Source organism: Melopsittacus undulatus, chromosome 3 (assembly GCF_012275295.1).
Source record: "Melopsittacus undulatus isolate bMelUnd1 chromosome 3, bMelUnd1.mat.Z, whole genome shotgun sequence".
NCBI lineage: Eukaryota > Metazoa > Chordata > Aves > Psittaciformes > Psittaculidae > Melopsittacus > Melopsittacus undulatus.
The window spans coordinates 28,266,449-28,284,443 of NC_047529.1; the positions used below are offsets into that span (position 1 = coordinate 28,266,449).

At 44.8% G+C, this 17,995-nt stretch overlaps 1 protein-coding gene across 5 annotated transcripts in view; it reads right to left on the bottom strand.

Moving 5' to 3' along the window:
* The window catches only part of HPCAL1 (hippocalcin like 1), a 77,734-nt gene that overhangs the window by 17,425 nt on the left and 42,314 nt on the right, over positions 1-17,995 (bottom strand). The window contains exon 1 of one of the 5 annotated variants that reach the window (XM_005153247.3): positions 16,807-16,825. The exons of 3 other annotated variants lie outside the window; for them this stretch is intronic. The gene's annotated coding sequence lies outside the window, so the exon portion shown is untranslated. Of the gene's footprint in view, positions 1-9,477; positions 9,497-16,806; positions 16,826-17,995 lie in introns of those variants that run through there. One more of the 5 variants, XM_031052778.2, reaches the window with a different exon arrangement.

Below are 17,995 nucleotides of genomic sequence, written 5' to 3' on the forward strand. Positions count from 1 at the left end.
CTTCCCCATGCTCTGAAAAGAGCAGGCTATACCTTAAAACCATTCATGTGGTTAACAGAATTTTTTTTTAGCTTCTTGATCCTCTATCACAGAGATCAGGACTTGTCAGACTTCCTTTGAAATCTCTCCTAAATTTCACAACTAAAATATAGCAAGCATCAATTAGGCTCCCAGAGAGAGGTCAATCCCCATATTCCCTCTCTGCAACATCACTTCTAACTGCAGGAGGGGTGGTGGGGCAGGGTGGACAGAGAGGCATTTATATAACCCGCAGTCCAGCCCAAGACAGCCCTCTTTGGCATTCTGGTGCCAAAACCTTCTGTTTTGGACAAGGAGAGGAGCTGCAGCTGAAGATGACCCCACTGAACAACGACGCATTGCCCCATTATGCTGGGTTTTGGAGCGACTCCAAGCAGGGTGGGACTGTAAGGAAGCAGACAAAAGCTTTGGATAGAGATCTGCGGGGAGGAAGCGCTTCCTACTTCCTATACTCCATAGAAAGGATGAGGGCTTTAAATAACCCTCCTCTAAGCTCTGCTGAAAACCATAAAGGGTTGCTGCTAGAAGAAAGTCCTATCTGGCTGAGACCCGGATGAAGGCTGTGGGGGGTCTCCCATGGGACGCAGCAGCTCCACCGCAGCAGTTCTCAAAGCATTGGTGGGAAGGGAAAGACTGAGCTGCCCACAGTCCCACTGCGACCAGCACCATCCAGATAAAAAAGATCTATGGAAAGCCTGGGACAGAGCATTCAGCTCCCTCACCAAAAATGCAGAGCTAGGTTTGCTTGCTGAGAACACCCTTGGCTGAAAAAGGAAAATCTGGAAGCTACATTTACACTTTGCAATGCCACCTCAACATTACACTATTTCTCAGCCCCGTTTACCTTTTATCCCTTTCTCATATGGCCTACAGGGCTTCAGCAGACCCTTTATTCTTATGGATGGAGACATTCAACCTGTTCCATTCATCCATTCTGGCTTTTTGCCTCCTTGCCCAGCTCAGCAGCCACACCAGACCTTCCCCCATTGCCTCCCTCCTGCCTCTTGCATAGTCCCATATGTAGACCATGAACACTGGAGCCAGAACAACCTGTAGGTTGGGCAACAGTACTGATAAGCAAATACTGGCATTGACCAAAAAACACCCACTCCTAATGAATACTGATGGGAAATTACTTTGCTTGGATTTAACAGAATCAGACCCTAAATACAGTAATACATATGTGCAGATCATCCAGAGCTTTCCTCTGCACAGTACTACACCAGTTATCTGTCCATTTTAATGTACATATTCTGTTTTCACACCTATCACCTGTCCTCTTCTCCATCCTGAGCACCAGCCCACATCAGAAAGCTGTTTGCTGTCTTTCAACCTATCCTTAGCGTGCTGGGGTATGCCCTGCCTATTAACTCACAGAATCTTGTGCTGTGCCAAAGTTGCTTAAATCTATGTATCAGGTATTTTCAATGAGGTGGAAGATTTAATAGTGGAAAATAAGGGAGAGAAGGAAGGAAACCACAGTTTTGGAAAATATCAGGCTAGACAGATTAAGAAGCAATGTGGAAAAAATATACTTCAAATTATATTCTCAAAACGAGAATGAAGATATAGTCAGGTCAGAAATAACCAAGTTGATCACACATTTCTGCTATGGTCTCTGTTAAGAACAGGCATTGCTTTGAAATGGGATTGAATAAACAAACTTCACCTTCCTGGAGGAAAAAATTAGTTCATGAATGGCTTTGCACAAAGCAATTACCCACTGGTTTGGAACAGACGTCTGTAGTTTTGACCTGCTGAGATAGCCATCGAAACTGTGCTTGGTCCAAAACTGGGAGAGATAAAGTTATCAACTCCTCCCCCGTTTTTCAGGGAGCAAAAGAGTCAGAACTATTTCTCATAGCAATTATCTGTCAGGTTCTGGCAGACAGGTTCACTGGACAACAAAATGTGCTCAGTAAATGTACTGTCATTACAAAACTCTTGGGTTTTCTCCACTAATTTGTATAATGGCAGTACAGTGAGCACCCAGCTGAGAAGGCAGCTTTGTTTGACTGAAATTAGACAAAGTGCAATAAAAAACAGCCTATGGCAACACCGAATTTGCAGCCAGGAATGACAGGGGCAGACCTGCTTGAGTGCCAGCCCCAGAGAGGTGGCATACCTACCATAGGCATGCAATGAAGCAAAGACATTAGCGCCACTGTTCCTGCAAACTAGGTTTGTCTGTTATAGGTTATTTCTCTTTCTTGTTGCTTCCAAGCCACCTTGGTATCCCACAAGCTTCCATTACTCAGTTTTGTCCTAATGGTTTCCATACAGAGCTATGCCAGAATGGATGTATCTCAATATACTTGCATTTTGATGTACTCATTGTTTTCAATATGCCTGAAGATGAACTGCTCCTCTTGGAAACACCACGTTCGGGCTCTTATATGGCGGATGCAGCATCACTCGCTGACTTTCTTCCTGAGCTTCATCCCAAAAGCCAGCCAGGCTTTGTTCCTACCATCCCAGTCACAGGCTTTTCACTCCTCTACCAGCTCAAAATCATCTTAACTTCCAGCCCAATTGTATTCAGTGCTAGTGACCACATCTGCTCTGCTACCAACACCATCTTCTTTCAGTCTTTCCTGCTGCTACACACAAGGACAGAGAGCCATCACTCCCACATCAGCCTTGACCAGGCTCTTCTTGCCCCCTTTGAGACACACATTTTCCTTTCCCTATGCCGTAGAAATCCTCCTCTGCTCTTAGTGTAGTCACAGCCTCCCGACTCCTGACCACTGGGACTGCATGCGCCATCCTGAACAAGGTCTCACCTCAACACCAAGTTTCCTTATCTGCACTGGGAACTCATCCAAGAAGGGGATTTGTCTTTTCACCTTAGTGTGTTGGGTCAATCTGTGTTCAGCTCTGTCTGGGTTCTTCTCCACATTTCCAGATGAGCAGCTTCTATCCCATTCAGAGATATACTGCCCCTGCATTTCATGCCTTTTCTGTGACTATCCCCAGGGTTACCCAGCTCTTTCAGAACCATGTTCTGATCTTCCTCAACATTAATCACAAATGGCAGTGTTGTGGTATTAGACTTCTGTAATCTGTGCCCTCCTGAATGAGTAGCTTCAAAACCCATCCACTGAAAAGATCTAATGAAAGCGATGTAAAAGCTCAGTGGAAAACCCGTCTTAAGAAGTAAGTGATCTGACATGTTTCTGGAACATCTCCACATGTAAAACCTAGTGGTGCAAGTCACACAGTGACCTTCCAGTTTCTTCTCCAGCTGTGAGAAGAGACAGAGAAAGATCACTTCTACTGTTCATCCAGTGTGAGAACAGGGAATAATGGTGTATTTGTTTCATAAACAAAACAGCAGGCTTGTACAAAACCAAACCAAACAAATCTAACCACAGCCTTAACTAGAAGAGACCACAATCAGTCTCTATTTGCTGTTCAACAGGATCTGTGTATTAGAAAACATTTCAACAAGTGCAGCTTCTCACACACATGTATTTTTATTTTACTTAAAAGTAAGGTCTTTTTCTTCAAAAGGGGGCAGATTAAAATCTCACACATCAGAGGAACAGCTGTAACAAACAAAGTCCATTAGGCAATTTTCTCTGAAAATAAAATAAGGCACCCACCTTAACTAGAGCAGTGAAAAAAGGACTGAAAATAACTGAGTGCTATGAGCAGGTTGCAGCCCCCCCCGGAGCATGAGGAGTCTCAGTATCTGCCGCAGGGGCAGATGAAGCAGTTCAGCAAACACATGTTCACACGTGCTTACAGACACATGGGGCTTATAGTCAATGAGAGATTTGCCACTGAGAAGAACACTATTTTTTGGTGACATCTAAAGAAGCGTGCCCTTTGCTGATTTACCAGACCGTGGATGGGACCATGGTTATCTGACACAACTCCTCCCCTAGCTCCAAGCAGTGCTCTCACTGGAGCAACACAGCATGACTCTGCAAACCAGGAAGGCGCCCTGGATTGGGTCACTGTGCAAGCGAATGGATGGGGAAAAACCATGCAAAAATACCACAAGTTTGCCAAAACTTCAGGCTATGTCATAAGGGTGTTTGGCTGTATGCTGAGGCACGCAGGTAGCTTTGGCCAAGCACAAGCCTGCTCAGCCAAGCACTTGCTCTGACGGTCCACTGCTGCCAACACATCAGTTGTGAAAAAGCCTCAAACCACTGCATGTCTCAGCATGCCACTGAAAAAATCTGCTTCATCCCCCAGAATGACTTTTCCTATAGAAAGTGACTGTTTCTTGACTGAAACTGCTCTTTCCAGCAGGAAGGGGAGCTGCAGCCACACATTTCTCCAGGCTGTGCCAGCAAGCCATGGGGCTGCCAGGAGCACTGCAGGTAGAGCTTAGGGAGCTCTGCAACAAAACAGCATCACTCTCTATCCACAGGTAACTCCACTAAAACACAGCTGATTTCTTGATGCTGTTATTGCAGGCATGGAAATAGTGGTGCCTGAAGCTCTTCCAGAGAAAACCATGTCATGCACATGCTCTAGCCTCTGCTACATTTAACATGAGCAGCCTGGTTTCATGTATTCATACAAGCAATAGGAGCTGCTTTGTTAAAAGCACATCTTAGGTGGTATGCATTAAACTTGACTAGTGGCAAAGCCACCACTCCAGCTCCGAGAGGGGATCGCATCTGCCAGTGGCTGCCACAGCCCAAAAGCAGGAAGCTGAAGTGCTCCTGCTGCAATGCAGAGAAGTGTCAGCTGAGATGTGGCCTCTGCTGTGCCAGGCACCATACACAGGGCTAAAAAGAGCTTTTCTCTGTGCCAAAAAGTGGGTAATCTAAGTAGAAAGCCAGCTGATGGGAATTCCCTGCTTTGCCAAGCAGCCAGTTGGAGAAACACATCTTGCAACAGCAAGCATCCCCCTGCATCAACAAGGTGGAGGGAGGGTCCCCTCAAATCAGTCCTGGGCAGGTCTAAGGACAGAGGCTGGGGATAAAGAGCTGCTTGGGAAGTGGCAACACTTTGAAAGCCTAAGATAACAATCTGCTTCCTCTCCTTTTAAAAGGTTGTGCGCCTCTTTCCTACCATTGCCTCCCAGCCCATAAAATATCATCAAAACTCACTCTGACTGAAAATACTAGATGCCTCATGTCTTAAACTTGACAAGCATTTTTTCCACTCAGACACAGGAATTTTGCTTGCCTTCATCAAGCAGCAGTGCCAACAGTTGTTCAAGTACAGTATGAATATCAGCCTTTGCCAGCAAACAAATGCAGATTTTGGCACCAGATCTCACAGGAATAATCACAGAATTATTTGGGTTGGAAGGGACCTTATAGATCACCCAGTTCCAGCCCTCCTGCCATGGGCAGGGACAACTTCCAGTAGACCCCTCCAACCTGGCCTTGAACACTGCCAGGGATGCTACAGCTTCTCTGGGCAACTTGTGCCAGCGCCTCAGCACCCTCACAATAAAGAGCTCCTTCCTAATCTAAACCTAACCTCTTTCAGTTTAAAGCCATTTCCCCTGTCCTGTCCCTACAGGCCCTTGTAAAAAACTCTCCATATTTCTTGTAGGCCCCTTTAGGCACTGGACGCTGCTCTAAGGTCTCCCTGGAGCCTTCTCCAGCTTGAACAGGCCCAACTCTCTCAGCCTATCTCCATAGCAGAGGTGCTCCAGCCCTCTGATCAACTTAGCGGCCTCCTCTGGAATTGATCCAACAGGTGCAGGTCTTTCCTGTGGTGGAGACCCCAGAGCTGAATACAGTGTTGCAGGTGGGGTCTCACAAGAGTGGAGAAGAGGGGGACAATAGAGCTACTGGGCATGCTTTCTGGGCTGCAAGCACATGTTGCTGCTTCATGTCCAGTATTTTGTCCACCCATACTCCCAAGTCCTTCTCAGTTCCTTCATTCCCCAGCCTATACTGATACTGAGGGCCCCAGGTGCAGAACCTTTCACTTGGCCGTGTTTGAACTTCACAAGGTTCACAAGGACCCACTCCTCCAGCCTGTCAAGCTCCCTGTGTATGAGATCCTTTCTTATTTCAAATGTATCAACTGCATCACTCAGTTCAGTGTCATCTGCAAAGTGGCTGAGGGAGCACTCAATCCTACTCTCTATAGCATTAATAAGTTAAAACGCACAACAAAACCTCATAAGAAAAAGCTCAGCTAGGGAATACCAGTGCAGACCAAGCAATCCCACATGTGGGACTAAAGAATATATGCACAGCTAAGCTGGAACACTCTTTCTAGAAACTTCATTTCCATACTTTATTTATTTGTATTCAACAAACTAAAACCCTAAGTGCCAACCTGAAGGCTCAGTGACAACTCATACTAAACAAATTAGCTACTCAATTCATTAAAACACTTGATAGCTGCTTTACTTCCTTCTGTTTATGCTCTACTAATCTCTACACTTCTCTGTCTGATAATTACAGAAAAAAAACATCCATTTCACTTTCTGTTTCTGACCAGAAAAAGCATAATGAGCACACGGGCTACTGGGATTTTTTAAATGAGAAATATTATTCTCCATATACTTTCAGTAAATAATCCCAGTGCGCTTAGGTATGAAACAGATCTGCAAAATTAAATAGACAAGAATGTAAACTTAGAGTCTCTGCTTTGAAATACTCCTAGCCTCACCTAAGGAGTGACTCGGCTGGAAAGTTATTTATCGAGACAAAGAGGCCAAGTGATGCAGGAGCTCCAAAGACACAGCAAGGAGAGCAGGGAAGGTAATGCCTAAGTCAGTTATGCAAGTGGGGAAGCGCAGGGTGAAAGGACGGAAGGACTCTGTGGGCTGCACAGCAGCCAGCCTCGGAAAGCTCATAAAGAGCTTTGGCAGGAACTGGCTACCCCAGTGACGGTGAAGCCAGGCTCCGGCACCACTGGCTGTGGGACCCCACACTAGCATCTCCAAGCAGCAGGGCAAAGCTCCTGGTGGTTTGCTGCGAAGCTCTGTGCTTGCTGGGCACGTGCATGGAGCCTGCGAGATGCTGGGAAAAACAATAAAAGGGCTTTGATGCTTTCTCTGACACCTATCCTGGGTTTTAATGCTGTTTGGTTTGTTGGGGTGGTTTTTTCTGAGTTTGCTGCTGAAGTGCCCACAAGCAATGAGGCTATTGAGCATTTACTACAGCGTGAGATTAGTTTGGGTTTCAGTTTCTGCTGAGCCAGCTCATTTCCTTCCACATTCTTACAGGAACAGATGCTAAAATACAAATGGGCATTCATCATCATAAAAGCAGAAAAGGGAAAATTCTCATAACAGCAGTTAAAATTATTCTTTTTCATGGCTTTAGCCAGAACCATTCAATAGTTTGCTCCTCCATGTAATTATATTACTTTAAAGAGGCAAGGAGCTATTATTTTGTCTTTAATAACAAAAAAAAACCCACACACACCTCAAAATATCAAAAACTCCAACCAACCAACAACAAAACTGGCTAAACTGGCCAGATCAAAAGAAGCCTTCAGAGGAGCTAAATATAAAAACTGCTTTTGTCCCTTTCCATCACGCATGACTGTGGTGCTGCCTTCAGACACTGAATTTAATTGCTGCAGCAATTAGTCACAAAATTCACAGCAAGTTGAAACTGCCAGATACACCAAAGAGCATCTCTGCACTACAGCCAGCTCTTCCCTGACAGAGGAAAACCAAACAGGTGAATAACCCACAGTTAATAAAAAGCAGCTAGCCATCCCTGGGCTGGGACATCAGCAAGGACAAGGCAACAGCCTTGTGCCTCCACTCAAGTCAGTGCAGGAGCATCCCTTCCACAGGTGCTTTGGTACCCAGGAGTCACAGCCCAGAGCATCCCCACAAGGCCATGTAGCAGAGACACAGCCACCAGTGCTCGGACTTTCTTTGGGGAAAAAAAGGTGGAAAGAAACCACACAGTGACACTCATCAGAGCCCTGCTTCACCACATCAGCCACATTTTTCCTTCCACCCACAATTATTCCCTTCACAATTACTTGTGCGTAACTGCCTACAGTCTTCTGGAAACTAAATGGCATCTGCCAACTTTACCCCTCCTCAGAAAAGTTCCAAGTACGGCAAAACGCTCCCCCTGGCAGCTCTGCTATTTTAGGTGCTTTGCCAGATAGATGGGCAATCTGCAACCCCTCCACACCCTTTTTAAAATACCTTTCACATACAGATGTAATATCCATCATCCACTAATGTTTTTAAAACACCAGATGCTTCTCATCGGCCACCCTAGGTGGGCACCCCACCACTTGGCAAACCCATAACTCCCTGGTGACCGCAAGCACCACCTCCTCTGGGCTGGCAGAAAAATACATTCATACAGGTCAGAAAACCCAGATCATGAAGAGCTGAAGCCACCAATTCTCCCATGAGGCTGCTTTGTGAGCTAACAAGCTATGATGTATACAATGTAAATATACAGATGATACACAGGTTGGTAGGACTAATGACACAAAATCACCGGTAAGATCTAGGAGGACTTCCAGAGAAATCTTTCCACACCATCAACTTCTGGATTAAGGCCAGTGAGGCAGGTTCGTGGAGGTAAAAACTAGGTCCATGGAGGTAAAAATAAGGTTCATTGAGGTTCATGGAATAAAATGAATTTACCTCACACAGAGAAGAAAGTAAAACTCCCTGCTGTCAACTCAGGCCAGAACTAGGCTCTGCAATATCTTACTGACCATGAGGGGAGTTTCAATCCTGCCGTAAAGAGCAGAGAAAATGACACAACTTCCTAACACCTTTGTCAGCTTATTCATAAACATTTTAGTATTACAAACATTTTAATCACCTGTGCATCCCCTGTGCAGTATCATTAGGCTTTCTTAAAAAAACAAACAAACAAAACCCCATATCAAAACCAGAAAAAAACAACATAGTAGGAAATGTCCTAGCATCCAACATCCCTAATGAAAAACAAAGCTCCCAACACAGCTCTCGATGAACACAACTTCCCTGTGGTTTCTCACTTCCCAGCTGCAGCTCTCCTGGCACCAGCTCAGCAACCACCCCAGCACTGCGCTACTCCTCCCTGCATGGAGAGCAAAGCCCTCTGTGAGCCAGTACAGCTGCCATTGCTTGGTGTCCTGATGACTCTTGAGTCAAGTTTCAGCACAGGTTACACCACCATAACACCATGTTGCTGCACTGGCATGAGATGATACCTTACATGTTTCTGATGGCTTCACTGCTGCTCTTCTTGCTCACCCGTTTCTCCCAGAGCAGCAGCTGGATCTCTAAACTACTCTCTGGGATTAAAGCAATCACCTCCCTCATCGCTGAAACACATGCCTGGGCCTGACAGAGGACCTAGATGATCACACCATGACATCTATTTACAGGCACAGAGGACTTCATGCAGCCACCACCCCATGCATGACTGGCACCCAAACGTACCTACATAGCAATTGACGTCAGCGTGTCCCCCACACCTGGAGAAAGGCTGATCCCACCACCATCCCTGCTCCCCACCAGCTGCCCCTCACCTCATCCCTCTGGCTGCCCCAGGCTCAGGAGGGAAGTTCTGCAGGCCAGGCCAGGCCGGCCACCCCATTGCTCCAGCTGCTCCACCACAGCCCTGCACAAGCCAGGAAGCGGAGGCGAGCCGGCATTTATTTTTAGATGTTTTTTTTTCTCTTACATACGACACAAAAACACATGCACAAACCACACGTTTGCTCTCACTCCACACAGCGATGGGCTTTATGTTTTACAGCCTGCCAACACTCAGAAATTCACGGGCAATACTGGAGAACAAACATCACCATATCACCCCATATATTTCCATTAGCCCCTTCAGCATCCCCATACCTACATGGGCATAATTAGAGTCTATCAAACAATGAATTAAGTCTCTCCATGAAGTGGGCAAAGCCTGAAGATTGCTCAGAGCAGGAACACACCCTTAGCACTGCTATGTTGCATTGCAGGTGGGTGGCTCTGCTCTCAGCTTGTCTCTTTTCCCTCCTTCCCAAAAAACAGTAAGGCTCCAGACATCCAGGAACACCGGCAGCTCACACCTCCAAAGCTCTGCTGCAGACATTTCAGAGAAAGAGAGCTAGCATGAGATTATTTGTCCCTTCCCATGAGTTCAAACACAGTTTTGAACCCCTGCTAACCAGGACTTGGCTGCTGCTCTCTTCTCCAGCTCTTCAGGTGTTAAATTTATAGTATAGAATCACAGAATAGTTAGGGTTGGAAAGGACCTTAAGATCATCAAGTTCCAATCCCCCTGCCATGGGCAGGGACACCTCACACTAAACTGTATCACCCAAGGCTTTGTCAGGCCTGGCCTTGAACACTGCCAGGGATGGAGCATTTACCACTTCTCTGGGCAACCGATTCCAGTACCTCACCACCCTCTTAGTAAAGAGCTTATCTGTATCTTCGAGTGTTTCAGTTAAACAGCTACAGGATCTCAAGAGACACCCCAAACTTTATTTCACAGGCCTCTTTTAGGGATGCCAGGATGGGGATGTGAGCAGCACCACCCTGCTGCCCAAACCACCCCACTGTGTGAGGCAAGTAGCAGCATCCTGAACACACCACCACAAAGGGAAAAGCTTTCCACAGCCTCTGCTCACCTTATGGCAAAAAGTTTCTCCTGCACTGTTAACAAAAAATTAAATCTTCTGTTGTGATAAAGAAAAAGAAGAGGCTATTGGTGAGAAGAGCCTTAGGCTTTTGCTACACTGGAAACATATAACAATGATATCGCTGCAAGGCTGCAGGTATCATTAGTCACCTTGTCTGTGCCTTATCTGACCACGTACAAAGCCCATTTAACACTCTCTGGTAACACATCAAGGTGCCTGATGCCAAGATTAAGTACCCCCTTGCTTAAGAACTGAAAGTTATTTTACACAGAGTGATGGGGAAGTACATTTGCTGGCCAAAGGGGAAGCCTTATGCTTGTATTCCCATGCTCTGTAGGAGACTGTGGAAAGCAGCACCAGTGGGCTGAAAGGGGCTGCCAGTACCCCCTGTGGGCACAGAACCCCCGCAAGAAACACAAATGAGTTCCCAAGAGAAAGACATCTACATGTCAAACCTCTCTTTTCCAAACTCCAAGGAAGCCTACACACTTCTTCTGCAGCCTAATCAACTGTGTTTATTGCTGCATCCTTCACTTCATAGGTCAACATATACCAGAGAGCTAGCAATTCTCAGGTAATCAGATTTCCGTGCAGACTGACAAATGGTTCCCAATAAGAATATAAAAACCCCATAAAATAAACAGTCCCTATAATCAACTTGCTCAATGTAATGCAGTAAATGTGCAGAAAGCTCACAGGCCTTATTAACACATCTGACTGGACTGCACAGCAGCTTCCCAGGGGCTGGCGGTAATGGAGGGACCGCAGCCTAGACCAGCTGCAGGAAGAAGCATGTTCCTGCTGGTCTTTGCTGTTTGAGCTCCACTAATGGTGTGTTATTGTAAAATTAAATTTGTGGTGATTCCTTGACATAGAATTAGTGTGCTCACCAAACGCCAAAGCCTAAAAACAGACTGTGAACACACACTCACAAAGGAAGTCCTCACTCCACCACTTGATTACCCCAGATTGGACACTTCTAATAGACAAGTCCTTCCTACCTCCCCAGCCAGACCCTAAATCCATGAACTGACATCACCAGTGGGGCAGGTAAATCCTCCTTCCCACAAAGACCAAGCACATCTTGTTATCCTGCCCCTGCAGCTCTGCCACATTTGGTCCCTCCAAACTCCAGCTCCACTTTAACCCAAACTCACTCATCACCAAGAAGAGCTTGAGAAGTTTAATGACACCACTGACACACACATAGCATCCCTCCTCCCTCCCACTGCAGCACTCATGGTGATGGTGAGGTGCTGCACACCCAAGAGTTAAACCACTGAACGCAGTAAGTGAGAAGGAGAAGAGATGCTGTACAGAGCAGACAGAAAATCATGACCTCCTCCTCCATGATGCCATCAGATGGCCTGAGAAGATGATCAGGATTTCCATATAAAACATTGGTGCTCCCAGAGCTCTGGCTCCCAAGCTGCTGAGCATGTGAAAGGGATGGTGAATCTGCCAAGGTCCCTGATCAGGTGTGAAACAAAAGCCCTGTGCACACAATACTCTTACTGCAGCTATAAACAGTCCTCTCTGAACCAAAGTTATACACACTGTATTGGACACCCCTGACTTAATAGGATTTGCCTGGTAGCCCAAACTACCTCTAGCTACTGCAGTGCAGCCTTGCTGAGCAATTTTCACAACACATGCATACCATGTGGTGCTGCAGTTAGGGGAGGAGCACAGAGATAATCCCGTGGTTTTGGTATCCTGGTCACACTAAGGCATGAGGGGACTGAGAAATTCCTAAAGATTTGTAATGAATTTGCATGCACAGCATGATGAGCAGAAAAATTCCAGGCTGTTTCAACATAACAAGCTCATCTCACAGCTGCATTTCAGAAGCTTCTGTTTTATTACAAATGTTCTTTCTTTTCCCTTTACAGTCATCCTTTTTTATAGTGGTAGAGTAAGACAAAAAACAATGCTCTAATAAAATATATATTACAATACGATTTATATAATGTCCAATAATGTTAAGTATTAGATTGTTTTCCCACTCAAGTTTATCAGGTCATCTCACCTCCTGTAAGTAAACTAAGTAAGTTCTCTCACTGAGTCAATACTGTATTCAAACAAATGTATAAGATAAGAATTTAAACACCTCTTATATCACTTTATTCCTCCTAAGTAAATTCCATCCTGTTTGGGTTACTGTCTGCTAATCTGAGATGCTGACCCAAGTACTGTTAACCAAATAATCCTTTACTGTACTGCTCCCCCTTTGCCTTTGTGGGGTTTCAGCGCCTGCCAGTGGTGCTGATAATCAGGTCCAGGTTGTGCCTTGACCCTTCAAGCATATACAAGATGTACTCTCTACCCTGAGTCCTTAGGGTGGGCTGTGCTGCCATGCCCATCCCTGCGTCACGCTCCATCATCTACCTCCCAAACTGAGCCCCCCTATTGCTTCCATCACCTGATAAAATATTCCAAAACCTGCTCACTCATCTGCTGTGGGGAAAACTGACACTTCCATCCCCAAAATGTCAAAGTGCCAAGGACTATTTAAACCAGAAGTGAGCAGCTAGAGACTGCTGACTGCATAGCCAACTTCCTCACTTTTCCCTACCATTGCAAGGGTTGAGAATCACCTGGCTGAAACAACCACTCCAGCACCTTGGGGCCTCAGCCAGAGACCAAAAGACCAGGATGCACCAACACTTTGTGTTGTACAGATGCAGAACAGTAAGAGATGTCTTCTGCTACCTTATCACGTCATCCCCATCATCACTACCTCACAGGCAACAATCTTCAAGAATGAAGTACTACTGTTTCATCTTGCATATTCCCTACCAACCCCAGCTTCCTTCAAATACTTCATCACCATAAGCAACACAGGAACCACATAGGACAATTGTAAATGCTCATCCATGTGCTAAGTATTGCAGCTTACTGACCCTACTGACTCAGGACAAGCTCTCAATCATGTCTGTCACCCCAGGTACACTGTGGTTCCAGGGCTTAGGGATGCAGTCTTTGGCAGGACTTCTGTGTTTTTCTGGGATGACGTTTGGCTATTGAGAGCACTGGGAATTTGTAACACAAGAAGAAGAAATTAAAGTTGAACTCAAACTGGTTCAATACATTAATTCTGAAACTAAAGTAGCAAAAAAATGTGATGCATCATTTTTTCCTACCAGTCTTTAACGTTATGGCAAATGCAATAATGACAAAAAGGGCTGGCTCTGAGCTAACCTCACCTGTCTACACCCCATCTGCTTCTTCAGGATGTACCATGTACCACCATGGCAATGATACACATACTGTTAAGAACCCCAGGCACATGTGATTGTAAAGAGACATGTAGTTTAAAATTTCATTAAAGAACTGGCTACAATACAATCACAAGTCACTCAATGCACTGGAGGCTGAATGTTGCTAAGGAAAATTATGAGCCTTCCCCTGCAAATACCCTTATCTACCCACAACAGAGAAAGAGCCAGTGGTTTAACTTCATCTTTATTCAACACATGTACTAGACCACAATAAGCTGATCACAATAATTTAAAACAAAGAAGCTAGCAAAATACAGTAAACCTCAATAAGTCAAATGAAACAGGGCTGAAAGGCTCTACCAGGTATGCCTTGCACTTAGTTCCCTCCTAGGAAACCTGTAGGAGATGGAAGGACAATCTACTCCCCAAGAGCTTCTACAAAAGATGGATGACTGACAGGTTCCTCCTTCTGCAAAAACAGTTTTCTTTGTTATGCACAAGTGAGTAATTCAGCTCAAGAGGGGAAAAAATAAAGGGCAGAGGGGAGGTAAGGAAAATATTTTAATGTTAGAACAGGCAAACTACTGAGCTAGAAAATCTAGATTAATTTAAGCATTCCTGCAAATTTGTAATAGACAAATGAATGGCTCCCATCTGGAAGTTCAGCAAATTAACTTGGATCCTGGTTAAGAAGACAGCACCAGAGCCTGCTTCCAGAAATGTAAATATCCAGTGCACATTTGCAATCCAATCACAGGCTAAAAATATAAGACAACTCAGAGTGGAAATCTGATTTTATGTCTATCCTCTTATTAGGAAATAAAACAATCGCTCTCTGTAGACACAGCAATCTGGACTCATTCTTCCTGTTTGGAGAGATGCTGCAAGATGTCTTTGCATCATTAAAGTCTTTCAGCTGCTTCTGACTGCAAGGCCGCAGCTCCCAGAATGGGAGCCTGACTTCTCCATCTCCATCTCATGCCCCTGGCTGCTCTACTGTACTGTCCTTAGCTCTCTGTTCACATCACTTTACTTGGTCCTTATCATAGAAGAGCATTCTAGTTCCTTTTTCCTAGAGAGGCTCATCTTTGGCCTTCCAGTAAGAGATGAAGTGCTCTTGCTCTCAATGTGCAGACACAGAACTCAGCCACAGGCATGAACAAGGCTCAGAGCTAAACTTAGCCCAGAAGAAGGGGCTAATGTCTCTGCCAGTGGAAGAAGTAGATTAGGAAGGCAATTTGGAGGAGGAACCTGTTTTAGATGCTCCATGGTGGTGCCTACCTCCTTCTAGGCTAAAGAGAGAGCCTGGGCAGACCAGGATTAGCCTCTGAGCCTGGGGACTTTCTTTCAGTGTTACAAAAGGAAGGAAAAGCCATTACAAGTTAATGTCATCCATACGGTTCAAGAACTGACACTGCAAGGGAAGTTTTATGGTGTTTCACCACCAGAAGGCATTCATGGAAAAAGGACGTTTCTCTGTGGATGAGAGATGGCCTTCTGTGATGGCCTTCTGTGATCACAGCAGGCACAGCTGAGAATTTTAAACCAAAGGAAAAAAAAAAAGCCTTCTAGTGACATGAAAACGAGGAAAATCAGTTAATTCCCACATCTGGTTTCAATAAACAGACAGAGAGATTGGTAAACATGGACAAAAAAACCCACATAATGTCATCCAAACTTAGGAGGACAAAGAACACGTTAACATCAATAGCAGCAGTCAGATAGGACAGCAGATAATTAGCCAGAAATGCACACATGAGGAGTAAAAAATAAGATCAAGGATTAACACACTTGATACTAGGAGCCAAGACAACACAGTAGGAAAGTCAGCAAGCAGGAGAAGAAACTCAGAAGGATGTCATCATGACCAGCCTATGGTTCTATGGGGTCAACGCTGCTTGGGAGGCCAGACAATGGCATGGGTTGTCCTACACTCTACAGAGTTGGATGGAAATGCAGCGTAGATTGCAAGGTCCACAGCAAAACAAAAGTACTAACAGGGTTTATCATACTGTGGGACTGTAACTGCCCAAAATATTCAACTGAAGAAGCTATTGTTAACATTAAGAGCTGACCACAGAAGATGCAGACAGCAGTTGTAACCCTCCAGCTTCTGAACCTGAACAGGGTGATACTAATTCAGACACTCTAAGTAGCCATAAGTGCTCAAAGAATGTAACTCTGGAGGCGATGTTAAACATGGAGAGGTGGTCTGGGTAGAAGAATACTCTGAGGTGAAACATGGAAATACATTTTTTCAATTTCCCATGAGCTTTGAGGAATCAAAGGACCTTGGCATGGAAGTCAACCAGACTGAAGTGCTCAAGGACACACTTGTAAGAGGCTTTATGGTGAAAATATTGTAAAAAAAAAAAAAAAAAGAACTGGTATTTTTAAGTCCAAGCAAAGAGGGAGAGACATCTAGGGAATGATTCCCAATCTAACTGGACAAACAATCACTAAAAAAGGGATTTTAGGACTAAGCAGAGTGACTGCGAGGACTGGAAAAAAAGGGCTGCTTGGCAAAGACAGCTGTGTCACAGAGGTCAGGAAGCAAAGGGGTAAAGAGAAATTGCCAAAGTCAAGCTGAATTAGATCATGCAAATAAAAACAAAGAGCAAACATCAAAATGTTCTTCAGTGATGCAAATTAAAACAAAAAAGTGAAAAAACAGTAAGAAAAGTGGGAGACTAGCAGCACTTGGCTGATGCCTCTTAAAAAGAAAGCACAGACGAGAGAGAAGCTTTTGTTGCAACCACATCAGGATGGTGAACACCATATGGAAAAAATAAACCCATAGTGCTGACAAAAAAATAACCCCCAACTATTAAACAGCCCATGAGTAAGTTAAAACTAGAAGTGGGGCAGTTTCAAGTCAGGGAGGGAGGTGAACAGCCTCTCAGCAGGGCAAGCACCCGAGAGGGGACCTCTCAGAGAAAACTAAGCAACAGGATGATGAGAGTGAAAATATCTTAAAAATAAGATTAAATGGAAGTACTTGCCACCTGCAGCCTCATCCCACAGCATCCAAAGGCAAGACCACTCCCGGTGCTCCCTTCAGCATCTCTGGATTCCTTTTGTGACCTCAGCACACGATCAGCCCTTTGATCTCTTTGAGCTCTAGTTGCAGCTCAGGCTCCCACACCCAGAGGTCTGGAGGAGGGAGGGTGCTTATTTTTAAGCATTGGTCATCTGAGTCCTTTTGAAACAGGCACAAAGCTATACCACCAAAACAATCCTACCTGATGGGGGGTAGGAGCAGTCTGTCTCAAGTTTACCTTCTAAAATTTGGTAGCAAATACATTAAGACTAAAACTAAGCTTTGCCCTGAATAACCTTACCATAGCACAGACGTCTGCCTGGAGTTCACTCCTAAACTTCGGCATTCTGAGCAAAACCAAACTGCATCATTCATAAGCGCTGTCATGACTGCTTCTTCCACCACATGGAATTAACAAAAGGGGATTAATTTACTTGAGAAATCTGGGATTAGAAAGTGTGCGGTATGAGTCAGTTTTTAAACATCATTCTCCAGTGAATGAAAGTGTCACTATAAGAGCACAGGGCTGCCTTTAGGAGATGAGAAAATATTCTGTAGCTCCATCAAGCCAGTATTCAACATTACATGCAGTAACTGGCTTTGTGCCTAAAGTTTACTGAGAGTTAAACTCAAAACCTCTGCAACAACAGAACTGCCATCACACAAGCAAATGAAGCAAACATATTATTGTTCAAAAATATTATTATATTATTAATCAGAACAACTTAAGGAAATAGTAAGAAGCTATTATGAGTAACTCCGTGACTTATGCCCAGCTCCACTCCAGCTCAGTAGCTCCAAGCTGGCTCAACTGGGTATACAACCAAATGTATCATTGCTATCCAAAGTAATGAGAAACAGCTTAACCTCTAACCTGAGGTCAGATTTGAGCACATTTCCTCAAACAGAAAGACAATTAAAAACAGCGTGAGCACATAGGCAAGTCCATATGGCATCAACAGACACTAGAGGATTTTTCTGAGTCAGTGTCTCGATGTAACATGGTACGTAGTGTTATGACTTGCAGCTGTAAAAATGTTAAAAATGTACAAGTTCACAGAATGTTTGAGGAACCTAACTGGAGTCTTCTCTGCAGCCTTGCCTTTTCTCTCACAAACCACTGCATTTTGAAGTGTTCACTCATCTC